Below are 12,837 nucleotides of genomic sequence, written 5' to 3'. Positions count from 1 at the left end.
TTTACTCTGTACAGAACATAGGATGACATAGCACCTGTACTGATGAAAGTCTGTAGGTTTGTCAGAGCACAAATAACATTTTTCCAATCAGATAGCATCTTCATTCATGCATCGAAAAGTTTCTTACAAACTTTCATGAATGTAGCCTTAAAACCCATTCCACTGTGGGTACAGTGAGATTCATCCCAAAGCAATGAAACAGGAAACAAATGGGCATCTGATGTACTCTAGCACCAGACCACGGCAACCAACACATCTGCACTAACATGCAGGAGCTAAGGATGTAGCCCTACAACTTTTAGTCTAGTCTGGACAGTAAGTCTCATTCTGGGGCTTGTGCAGCACAAAGGGAATTTGCAAGAGTGAAATAAGACCTGGTGTTCACAGTTGCTGCAATTGTATAAGCAATTCAGGAAACTGCATTCAGTTGTCCTTTTATTGTCATCTGAAAGCAGAGAAACCAGATCCAGAGAATCCAGGGCACCTGCCAGGGCACTGCTCATTTATGCGTGAGCAGATTTTGAAAACAAAGTGCTAGGGTGTACTTTCAAAACATCCCAACTATTTCCCCAAATCTTTCTTGGGGCTCTCCACATTCTTAACGTTATTATCCATTAGTCTGTCCCACACCTCTTCAGAACCAATGCTATTATTGATGTTAAACTGTGCCAGCTGATTTAGATTTCTATGACATATGGACTCCTGTCCACTAGGTACTCAGCTGCAACCACTAAACTCATTTCGCTTAGATCTCAGCTCGGAATAGAATATTAGGGATAAACGGTCAGTGCTTTAATGGTCATTTCACACTTCATCATCAAGTCATCCATTCTCTGCATGTGCCACTTAAGTCTTCCATTCTGTTCCCTCAAATATATCATAGCAAAAATGAACATGACAAAACAAATGTTGAAAAAAGCAACCTTTGCTTGTTGTTGGCATTTTTTTCTCCCTCTAACTAAATGGCGAATTGTCCCATTATACTTATTTCCTGCAAAATATGTATCTCCAGGACCTTCAGTGCAGCAAAGCAAAGCACTGCTACAGTCATCTTGTGTATGGAGTGCTTCTGTTTTACATACTGACACGCATTTTAACATGAAAAAGGTCAGAGATGGAAACAGCACAGCTTGTTGCTGTGACAGCAGACATTTAACAGAAAGACTTCTGGACACACTACAGTTTAAAATAATTTAGTAAAATAATTGCCATGATTGATTTTTTAGGTCCCCGAGTTCATACCACACACTTTTGTGTGACAACTCACTTCAGTGGTGTTTTTTCTTTCTTTTTTTTTTCTTTTTTTTTTTTTTCCTCCAGCAATGACAAGAAATGCATTTCAAATAAGTTCTGTGTTGTTGTCAAAGTCTGATCAGATTCACAAACTCCACCATCATTTGTTGGCTAAGGACCAGCCCACAGAACTGTTGCCAATCCTTTGTCCAAACAGCTGGTAGCATCAGGCTAGCAGAAAATCATCTTGTTCAAATGAACTTTTGATAGCCTGCCCTTATGACAAGCTAAGCCTTATTGGTAAGGAATGCAGCACTTGCTTTTGTTGCAAACACAGACGTTGCTACAGCAATGGCCACATCAGGACAGCACAATACATCTGCCCCTGAAAATAATTAGTATGGTTATTACAAATGGAAGCCAGAAAGGATTATGTTTGAGGGAGAAAAGGAACTGTGAGATACCAGAGAAATAAGCAAAGCTGTTGAACTCCATTACTTAGTAATGGACTTCAACAAAGCTGTTGAAGTCCATTACTTACAACACTGCACAGACTTGGATTCACTCATTTTAGCTACCCAATTTAGGCACAACAATACCTACAAAACTAAACCTCACAGAGTTTATAAGCTAGACTTCCTCCATAGTCAGTGGAGAAAAGCAGGTATATCTGAAGACAGATTCAGGATGCTTGTAAACAATGATCAAGTAATCTTTGTAGAGTGATTTGGTACAATCCCAGAAGTAAGCAATCTAAATTTACTAAAGCAAATATTGGTATGGTGGCTATAACAAGTAACTGATACAAAGCTGCAAAGTAGATTTCACAATGTCAATTCAGAAACCCAAGCCCTTTACAAAGAGAGAAGAATTAGTAGAAGGGATTAGCATATTTAGCATAAGAGTGTAACAGAGTTTTCATCCTAAAGCTGGAGAAATTTCATTCTAAAGCCGGAGAAATCGCTTCTTGTCCAGCTGGTCATTGGGGTTCAAAGCTACACTTCTCAGAGGGGTGAGTGCTCCCAGTACCATTCACATGATTTACCTGGTAACTATTTAGCACAAGCAGCAAAAGCTTCTTTTAGCGAAAGGACCACAATCTGAGACAAGCAGTCTTGCAGCAGAGTGCCTCCACCTGGGCCGATACATTAAATTCCTAAAGGCATGCAGGGCATACAGGGGAAGTACTCTGTTTCAGCAGAGGCTATCACGAGAGGCCACCCTAGTGTGCCTATGACTTGTTATCATTGCATTCTTGTGGTCTTCAGAACACAAGGAGAAGCGGGACCTAAAATTAAGTTTTGCACTTTCTTGCAAAGTATCCCTAATCACAGGACTACGCAGAGCACAGCCAAGCACATAGAGACCACAGACAGAGACTACCTTTGCACCACAGATGCCTTTTTGAACTGAGCTAAACATGGTCCGGTTGTTTTACATAGAAGAAATCCAAGCCGATGAGGGATCTCAGGGCCCTTAGGCTTCATTTACACATCTCCTCACTACGATTTGGAAAGCAGCTTGGTTGGGAACAAGCTGCACATCCATACCTCTGCGTGGCCAGGTTAACCCACTGCAATAAACCTTGTCCCTTGTAAACGTTTACCCTTATTAAAAACTCACCAGTTTGGTCTGAATCACAGTCCAGATGAGCATAAGACAGTGTGAAGGAATCACACAGTGGAAAAAAAAAAAGGGGGGGGGGGCTGGTGGGTGTTTAAAAAGTGGAAAAAGTAAAGCAACATTCATTGAATGTAAACAGAGGGCTTAGGAAACTAAACAGAGATCGCAGCAGAGGACTCCATTAGAAAGAAAATAAAAGGAGATTTTTTTTTTTAATTTGTTAAGTATAAGAATCCTTATTTCTTCAAAATAAAATCTCTCTTCTGATCTCCATTACAGACTTGGAACAATTAAATTGGATGTTCTTCTTAAATATAACTTTCACCAAGAAGATAATTCAATAAAAATCCTAGCATATGTGGAAAAAAAAAAAAACAAACACCAACATTAAAATGTTAAGGTTGAAGTTTTGTTGTAACAGAACTATTCATACTGGCTTTATTATAAAAAATTATGATTAAAATCATGAAGAACCAGGTACAAAAGTTGGAGGATTTATCTACACTACTTTGAATTTTAGGATTGTTTCAAGCAATGTTTGTTTAAAATGGCAAAATGCTGTTCACATGCATGCATGTGAAATAAAATGGTTCCAAAGCATATGAAATATCAATATGGCTATACTATAATTTCAGAATTGTCTGAAGGAGTGGAAGACTGATCCCATTTTCTAGAAAAGTTAAACAAACCAGGACATTTTCCTACTCCTTACTCCCTACAGAAATGCATAGAACTTCTCTCTCAGCCCTCATACAGTGTTCTTAGAGGAGAAAATAAAAAAAATATAAATGTATACTTGTATAGCTAAAGTTGCTGTTTTAAAAACAGCTGTAACAGTAATGAACCAGAATCACTATAAATAAAATTTTATTTTTGTTTTGAGATGTATTTAAATTAAAAATCCCAGGTTCTCATATTTTTGATGTTAGGATTTCAGAGTAGGTGAATACTGGCTTTGGAAGTTGCAGACAAAACTTGTACGCTCTCTTGTACCCAGAGTCTGCAAATGCTAGGCTTCAAAATAACCCAGAAGAGCAGTTAGCATAGAGAGACTTTTCCTCTGACCATGAGATCATTGAATAACACAGTATATCATTTTGCTTTACAAACATAAGCATCAGTTGTGGAAAGTATTTATGTCTGTGTGTGTAAAGGAAAGTGTGAGCTAAAGTGCTTTCCTGAACAGAAAAGATTCCTTGAAGAAGGGCTACTTGAGTTTCTAGACTAATGGCAAAATTTTGTTTTATCTCCTTATTCCTTGAAGTCATCTCAAATGCAGGCTTTGAGTAATATTCTCTCCTTCTAAGCCACAGCCCCAGATGTCCAGATGTGATGTGATGAGGGAGAAGGACCAGCGCTTGCCTTGACACGAAGGCTGTATCTTTCCCCTGCTTCCTTGCTGTTGCACTGCTTTTCACTCTGTGTGGTGCATTTGTCCCAGAAATTCAAAATGTTTCAATACTAGATAATTGTTTTTCCAACAATACACAAAATTCAAAATATTATTGAGCATATATGTAAGTATATATGTTGCATGATGTTCATCTATGACACTGGAAAATCATGCCATTCACCCATGGTCAGAGCATGTTCATATTGGGAACATAGACCTACGACACCTGATTACCCTGTTAAAGAAGCTAGACTGCACTGTCTCTATTTTAAAGCTAAATTATAATTTATTCTTTTCAATGATATAACCCAATCAATTTTTGATAGCATTTATAGTGTAAAATATTACTGATATGAAATGCAATACTTAAATACATGTTCAGCATTTTACTTTGTTCCCATTCTTAGTATACTTTATTTTGACAGTTCTAAACAAATGTCAAAGTTGCCTTCAATTTCCTTCCTCCTTCTTCCCCCATTTTGTGCTGGTGCATTACTAACAGAATTAAAACTTTAAAATAGCCTTAGGCTTTCTAACCGCTTTTGAATGGTATCAGAGGCTTTTGTCTATTTCAGAATATAAGCTTAAAGATACTAATTTTGCCATATTTTTAAATAATAAACTAACAAATGTTCAGAACTGAAATAATAAAAATAGGCTGTAAAATACAAAGAATAAAAAAGAAAGAAAAATGGATACCATATTGCAAAGGAAAAAGAGTTAGATTGTCATGAATCTGAAAGGAAATCAATAGGACAACTTTGGAGACCCATTTCAATCTGTTGTTGACATTGTTTTCTAGTAGTAATTTTCTCAAAATGTTAACAGTATTGAGTTTGCTTATTGATTCTATTATTTTTGACCTTGCATTAGTGTGGGCTAATCTTACATGCCATAAAATTTCCTTTCACAGCTAAAATTATTGTATGGCTCTAGGGGAAAGTTACAATCAGGTCACAGCCCCCTCAGGATTTTGATGAGCATATAACCGGCAATAATGAGTTATTTTGGCTTTCTATATACCTTTCTGTTGTTTACATTTTATTACAGAGTTTAGGCAGGGTCGTCATACAAGCGATCAGTATTGACTAAAATACTGAAATTATAATAAATTGAAAAGTAAACTTCGAGCAGCTAGATAGGTCTACCTCTGTAAGAGTCAATAATATAAACATATAGATAGGGAATGAGCTGGAGCCAAACTGCTACTCGTTTGCCTGGGGATGCGGCTGCAGAGCGCACGACAGCACAGCCAGCTGTTGCAACATTTATGATCCAGCAGCAGAAAGAGCGACTCCGCTCATCTTCTATATGGCAGTAAGATACACAACATAACAAAGTGGATGATGAGATTATCCTCACAATATAAATTTATGTCATGTATTCTATCACATATACCTGTGAGACCTTATTTTCGCTCCCTTGTACTGACGCATTAATTACGCAGCTATTTTTACCCAAGATTCCTGTATTAAGTGTTCAGAATGGACAGTGCTAAATTAATCAGCAGCTACTACATGATTCAATAGTTTAGCACCATTACTGGTACTTAAACATTTCTCTGAAGACGAAACCATTTGTTTCAGGGAGGATCTTCTGTGACTCCTTCAGTTAGAGTCTGAACACCTCCCAGAGATGAAATGGAAATTTCAAGTTTCAAGGCATACTGAACTACCGCCTAATGCACCACACTGGACATCCATCTCCGCTAAAAATATAGCATTGTGTACAAACTGCGTATACATTTGGGGCTAAGCAGTTATTTTCATAACATCAGAAACAGTCTGACATTTTGAGTTCCTAGTAGCTACAGCGGCTGTTTAGAGAGCATCCAAACAGCCACCAGTTAGGCTTATATCAAAAGGAGCTATTTTGGATTCTGAAAACTCATAAAGGTCTAGAGATAACCAGATGTTCCTTATAAAAGAACTTTAACACTGGAGCAAAGACACCCAAAGATAGGCTAAGTGCCCTGCTTGAAGGCTGCATAGTATATATGTCCCCAGAGAAGAGAGCTGGAGGGAGATTTATTGTTTGAGGCTTTTAGCCTCAAGCTTAATTTTTAAAGGTATGTATTTCCCTAGAAACAGAATAGTTCCATTTAAAAGTCACAGGTGCCCTGAAGCTCAGCTTAAAAGATTACCTCAAGTTTCATTTAATAATAGGCTTGAAACTTGAGTCAAATTATTTATTACAATGGGCAATATTTTTGTCTGTTTTCCCTTATGGTCATCTTATGTGTTAAAAGGTCTCAATAAAAATTAAAAATTATAGCAGATTATACTGTTCTGCCAACGAACATTTTTTCTTTGAACCTCCTTTAAATCTAATATATAGTTCAAACCAAGCCTTCCATGTAATCCTAAAATAAAACAAGTAGCAGTCGATCCCAATTTATCCCAGCTAATGTATCCCAGTCTCACGTTTTGTTTTTACAATTTTGATGTCCAAATCCTGACAGTAGTAATCGCTACAGGGAAGCTTGCACAAAATGCAGGAATTAGAACAAAACAGACTTTTACAGAACGGTTAAAAACATAGGTCTTTATACTCATAAGGTTTGGAGAGCTAATCAAAAGAGCTATCAAAAAGAGGCAAGCAGAAAAATTTTTTGACTACCTGGATAATTTAGAGAATTCTGTAACGTTCACCCTCTCTGCGTCTTGTTTAGAATATGATCTGAAAATTGTTCTGAACAGCTTACACACACACATATACACACAAATTGGGTAAAAAAAGGAAGCCTTTTTGCATAAGTCACAACTTTAAAATCTAATTTAAAAAGTAAATAATTTTTACACTGTGATAATTTCAAAGGAAAATGAGAACTATATGTCTAAAGAACACCAAAGAGAGGGTGTGATGTCTTTTTAGAAACAGCTTTTGTTCCCTCTCCTCATTAGTAGGTTCAAGTGGCCACACAGTTTTCAAACATTTGGGTTTTACTGAATCACCATTTCCCCACTGGAAGCAAAGAATAAATAATTTTATCGGAACAGTAATATTTCATAAATATTCACATAATATTTCTTTACTAAATCAGAAGTGATATGTCTAATTTTTCCTTAAAGAAGCATTTTTCCTATTTCTAGAATCACAAGCATACGATAGACATTAGGGCTTTCTATAATTTATTTTAAACGATTTAAGAAGTCACTTTGTTAACTACAAGAAGAGAGCAAAAAGTTGTGCAGTGAAAAATCCTGTTTTATTTTAAGGTCTCTATTATCTTTACAACTTCAGAAAACAGATTTCATCCAACAAGCTGAAAATGTTATATACACTACAGCATAGTACTTAATCCCACTAAGAAAATAATTCAGCACGTGCTTAAATATTATCCAGGTTGTCTAATCTGTATTGTCTACTTTTGCTGTTATTACATTTTTGTGGTATTGGATAAAGAACAAAGCAAGAGAAAGCTGGAGAAGATTTAAAGAACCATGAAGCCAAAATAATGGAATTTTTTTTTGACCTTAAGGGGGAAAGCATTTTCCAAGACCTGATTTGATAAACAATTGGTTTTGTTTCACCGCAGTCCACTTAAAAGGAATTTAAGAATTCAAAACACACAGAGATGTTTACTCTATTAAAAATACATAGGCATGAGTATCTTTTGATTTTTTTAAGAACTCTCAAATGCAGACTCAAAGATGAGACAAGTCCAAACCAGTTATTTCCAAGACCCATCTATAGAAACGTATAGAAGCTATACTCTACAAGAATAATCATCATATATGGGCTCCAAATATAGGATTTTTGATACAGTCAGCAGTTTTTCAAGCACCATAAGTCTAAGTAAAAGTAGACAGAATTTAGGGGATGAGTCTCATTTTAGCCATGACCATCTTATACCTCTTTAGCAGGGTGAATGGGCCTTAAAGTAGACATAAAATATGTTCAGTAACAGCTAAAAGTTTTCCAAAAAGCATCAGTGTAAGACAATGAAACCCAAGCTACAAAGTCACTTTGGTGTATTTTGAAATTGTTGCAAAATTCTTTCAAAGCCATTTAAATTCAGAAGAGACCAAGACAGCAGCCCGGGGAACAAATCTAGTGTCTTTATTTCTGTTTACTTCTGAGTATGCATGTCCAGTAAATATCTGATAAAACATCTGCTTGCTGATGGGTAAATTATAATTATTCTTAGTTTTGTACTGATACATCTGTCACTGTTCTCTAAGGACGCTGCATTTCTCAAGGTAGTAACTGTCTGTAGGTTACATGGCAATGGGCATGTGGACTCCTGGATATTCTGTATGTGTAAAAGTAAAAATATTTAATAAGCTTCCAACTTCTGACAGGGATTTTTGAGGCATTTTTGTCCTTTTTTTTTTTTTTTTTCCCCTTTCTGCTGCAGCTAGGCTTAAGTATTGTGGTACCGAAAAGAGACTCCTCCTTCTGCAGAAAGCTTGCTGCATGAGCTCTCAGTGAGCTGAGCCAATGCCCTGACTCCCACCTCATAACCCCCAAATTGAATATCCAGACTACTACAGACACCACTACTTAAGCTATTTACTCTAGGTAACTGAAAACGTATGGATTTTTTTTTTTTTTCAGGCACCATGGGAAATTAAGCTTTTTACCTCCTCTGTCCTGAGCAAAAACTGTTATAAGTGTACACTTGTACTGCTGAGGGATTCCACCTTGTACGACACGGACACATGCAGAAGCTTACCATAGGCTGTGATTTCATGAAGAAGGAGACCCTTCCTTTGTTCCTAAGGAGAGCCTAAATGATGAACTTCTCAAAAGCTCCTGTTAGCTAGCTTCTGCTCAGGCTTTTTCTACATTCCAGCTGAATATGTTACTTTAGATTCTAGTCAACTGCAATTCATTCTCCCAGATATAAGAACAGCACTTATCAGACAGGTGATTTGGACTCGACTGCAAAATGTTGAAAATTTTGGTACAATACACGTTTCCACCTATGCATTGTGTAATCAGATGCTTACATGACTAAAAATCCCAGCCTTCAGTTTCTTTTTCTCTCTGTTCCACATCTCTAAAACAGAAATATCAGGGTTTTCCCTCCCTTGGAAATCAAATGAAAAAGCACATACTGAACACTCTGAGGGCTTAGGTACTACAGTAATGGAGTCATAGACGAAGCACTTTAGGACACAGAACAGACCACAGAGCCTTTTTTTTCCCATTTCTTTGCCATCATCCAAATGTTTGTTTTCTGCTGCATCTGTCTTTAAATCAGATCTGAATTGCTCTTTTCCATTTGTTACCTCAGATTTTGCATGAATTAAACTCACTTTATCTGCTCTATTTCAGAAAGACAGAAAAAACAGAAAATGATGAGTGTGTTGTGGAGGAGAACTGGCACATTGAGTGCTGGCCTTAGGTTACTCCTTCTGGGATTTATGTCTCCAAAAGCCCTTCTGATCTGTTTTCCCCAGTCCTTTCAGATTTACAAATGAATTTTAGTTGGAATAAAATTTAATTCAGCGCTACCTAAGCTCTTCTACCAATTGCTTATCTGTGCTTTCTATGGTATATATATATATATATATTTATTTAGACTTATACAATGCATTAAAAAAGCATCAATCCCAGGCCTCCCAGGAGCCTTTGCTATGGTATCAGCTGGTATACAATCATACCAATGCAACACAACATGCGCATATGTTCTATAAACCCGTAAAAAGGTACTAGAACTAGAGGTATCAGTCTTGGATGCCCCAGTCACTATTCCGCTCAGTTGAAGAGGTTTCCAGTTGTGGCCCCTGAGCCCCATATACCCATATAGCCCCTTATACCTAACAGATCTGCAAAGTGCAGCAAAAATCTTAGGCTTATTTTCAGCATATTTCATTTTGCCTATTGCAAGGATCTACATCCTAGCAGAAAACAGTCACTCCACAACTCAAGGTGGGTTGAGAACCATTAATAGTTGCTAATTTTTACAGTGTGCCAATAAATGGCAGATTGGAAGTTTCATGTACCAAGAGGCCAGGGCATGAACTCCAAAGGCAGACAGTCCCATTGCAGAGATCTGCCAAGGGCAGCAGTATCTCTCTGCTTTGCCTATATTATTACTACACCAGAAGAATTGGTAACTTAAATATGCGTGTATCAAATGTTGCTGAAGTCAAAAATGATGCTTTATTGCAAGCCAGGACTCAAACCGAGCTATCAACAAGAACCAATGTGATAAAACTTCAGAGAAATGCCACAAAAAATGTCTGCTGTAGGAAACACAGAGGAAGAAAGAGTCTGCGAATGCAGCTGGGGGTTCAGAAGTTACAGGAACAGGTAGCAAACAGCAACCACTGCACCTACTCATAAAGGTACAAACCCATTGGATGGACCTGAGGGTTAGTACTCTTCACTGCTGCTTTAACCCATGAGCAAGGATGAACACTTTTCCACCCTTTCATAATACCAGAATCTCCACCTAACTTTAGTAAAACATTTTTTCTAGTAAGTTCTGGGACCAAAAAGAGAGGTATGACCAAACAAGCCCATTTGCACATACAGTATTCCACTACTGTACTGAGGCTTGATTTATCTGCTGAATTGCTCGAATATTCAAATGCATGAGAAATTACCCAACCTGACTATTACTTGAATGCACAAATGGGGTAACTACAGATGTAGATCAAATAACCATGCATATTTTTGTACGTGTGTTTACATCACTGAGTTTTCAAAAGATCTGGGCCTGGAAAACTGTTGCAGGTATCACAACCTTCTTTGTCTGCAGACTCAGTCTCTTCTGTTTCTGGAAATAGCTACTAATTCATTATTATCACTGACATTTCTTGCAATTTCATGTGTTTCCCTAGCAGTGCCTGTTTCCTCAGCTTCATTATTATCAAACAGTTCTGCTGTGATAGACTGCTGATCCTCATCTTCATATTGATTAATTTCATTTTCACATGCATCATCCTTATTTTCAACATCTTCAGCACAGTCTTCTTACAATGAGTCATTTGCTAGACAGATTTTCATTATTGAAGTCATCTTCAGCATAGGAATGCGCTGGACCAGTTTCAGCTACAAGGCCATATTCTGCTTGGCTAGATTATTATAAACTAGAAATGCACATGCAAAATGGAATTCCTCAAAAACTTCCAGGGGTGTAAGGAAGAAACTGAATCTGGACCAGTGTTTGCTTCTCTCTGCATTTTGGCTGTCTCAGGGAAAGAACATGCCAATCATACTTGGGCTTGATCATTATCAATGTAATTAAAATGCAATTTATTTTTTTGGGATTAATTTGTAGATTAAACAGAGTCATTTTATTATGTTTATCTCGGACATCTAAAATATTTAAGCATTTAACATTACCAAGTTAGCTAAATAAATCTTTAATTTAGTATAATTAGATTTGTTTAAATTAAAAAATGTATTGATATTCCAAAATAGTTTCATATTCATTTGGAACACTAAATTAGAACTTAAAATAACTTGCAGTTGTCCCTGTTTTTTCAGCTCACAGGTCAGGAAATACTGTTATCTAATACAATGCATGCTCTTCTATACATACTAATCCAGACCTTTATAATTTATACTGTATCATCAGTGTTTAAGCTCTTCTGGCAATGAGGGAAAGGCATCGCTGTTCTGTTTAGAGGATACAGCCATAAAATGCTCGGGAAGGGTTAGCAGCTGGGCACATTCATAGGAGGAAAATCTGGGTTTCGCTGGGGAAGGCTGACTGCAGCCGGAGTGCCGAAGCCGATACCACTGCCTGCGATGCTCCCTGCGCTCAGCCACCAGCCCCTGCTGCAGCCAGGGCACTGCCCGGACCTGTGGCATGAACCCGTACATGAGAACATAATGGCTCTAACAGAAAGATTATTGCTCTCTAATGCCCTTCTAAAACCTAGAAGCATGAGCTGAAGTTGTCTTCCTTTTAATGTGTGTAATTACAAACGTTATTGTAGGTCATTACGTTACTGGCTATCATATTAAAATTCACTTCTAGAGCCAAACTTTTAAGAGGACTTGGAAAGCAGTGTAGCCAATGGAAACAAACTACGTGATACACACAATGTAAAAGCAAATGTAAAAGCAATGGTTTATCTTATATTTCAAAAAAATGCACTCTCAGGATTGGCAACAACTATTTCCCCCCTCCCCTTTATTTATTTTTTTTGTGAACTTTTTCTTTACTGGCTGAGACTCTGGCCTTCCCTGCAGCAAACTCTCAGTGTTATCTGCAGAAGGAAAGAAGGGAGAGGAGCAGCAAGCAGGCATTGTGAAAAAGGATGATTCAGATGCTGGATTTCTGGCAAAGCCACACTAATTTACTTCAAGATTCCCCATCCTTTGGATTTCTTCAGTCTTTCTCCCTGAACTCTTTTGAACTGCGCTGCACATTGAACAAGCTGCAGTGCCCCCAAAGAGATGTAGTTGAGGCTTTACCAGTGCTGCACAGAACAGAGGGACTGCTTTCTACATCTTGGAAATCATATTTTTCTGTATGCCCCAACGTGGTTGCTTGCCACAGAACAGCACTGGTGACTCAGGCTCACCTTACACTCAATGGCTTGACTCACAGACCTGCTGCTAAGCCCTTGGTTCCCTACCCTCTTTTTGCTCAGTTGGTTATTCCTGCTGTGGCATGGGAC

Source organism: Cygnus atratus, chromosome 16, assembly GCF_013377495.2.
Source record: "Cygnus atratus isolate AKBS03 ecotype Queensland, Australia chromosome 16, CAtr_DNAZoo_HiC_assembly, whole genome shotgun sequence".
Classification (NCBI taxonomy): domain Eukaryota; kingdom Metazoa; phylum Chordata; class Aves; order Anseriformes; family Anatidae; genus Cygnus; species Cygnus atratus.
The sequence above is the reverse complement of the archived record's forward strand: the minus strand, read 5'-3'. Positions refer to the sequence as shown.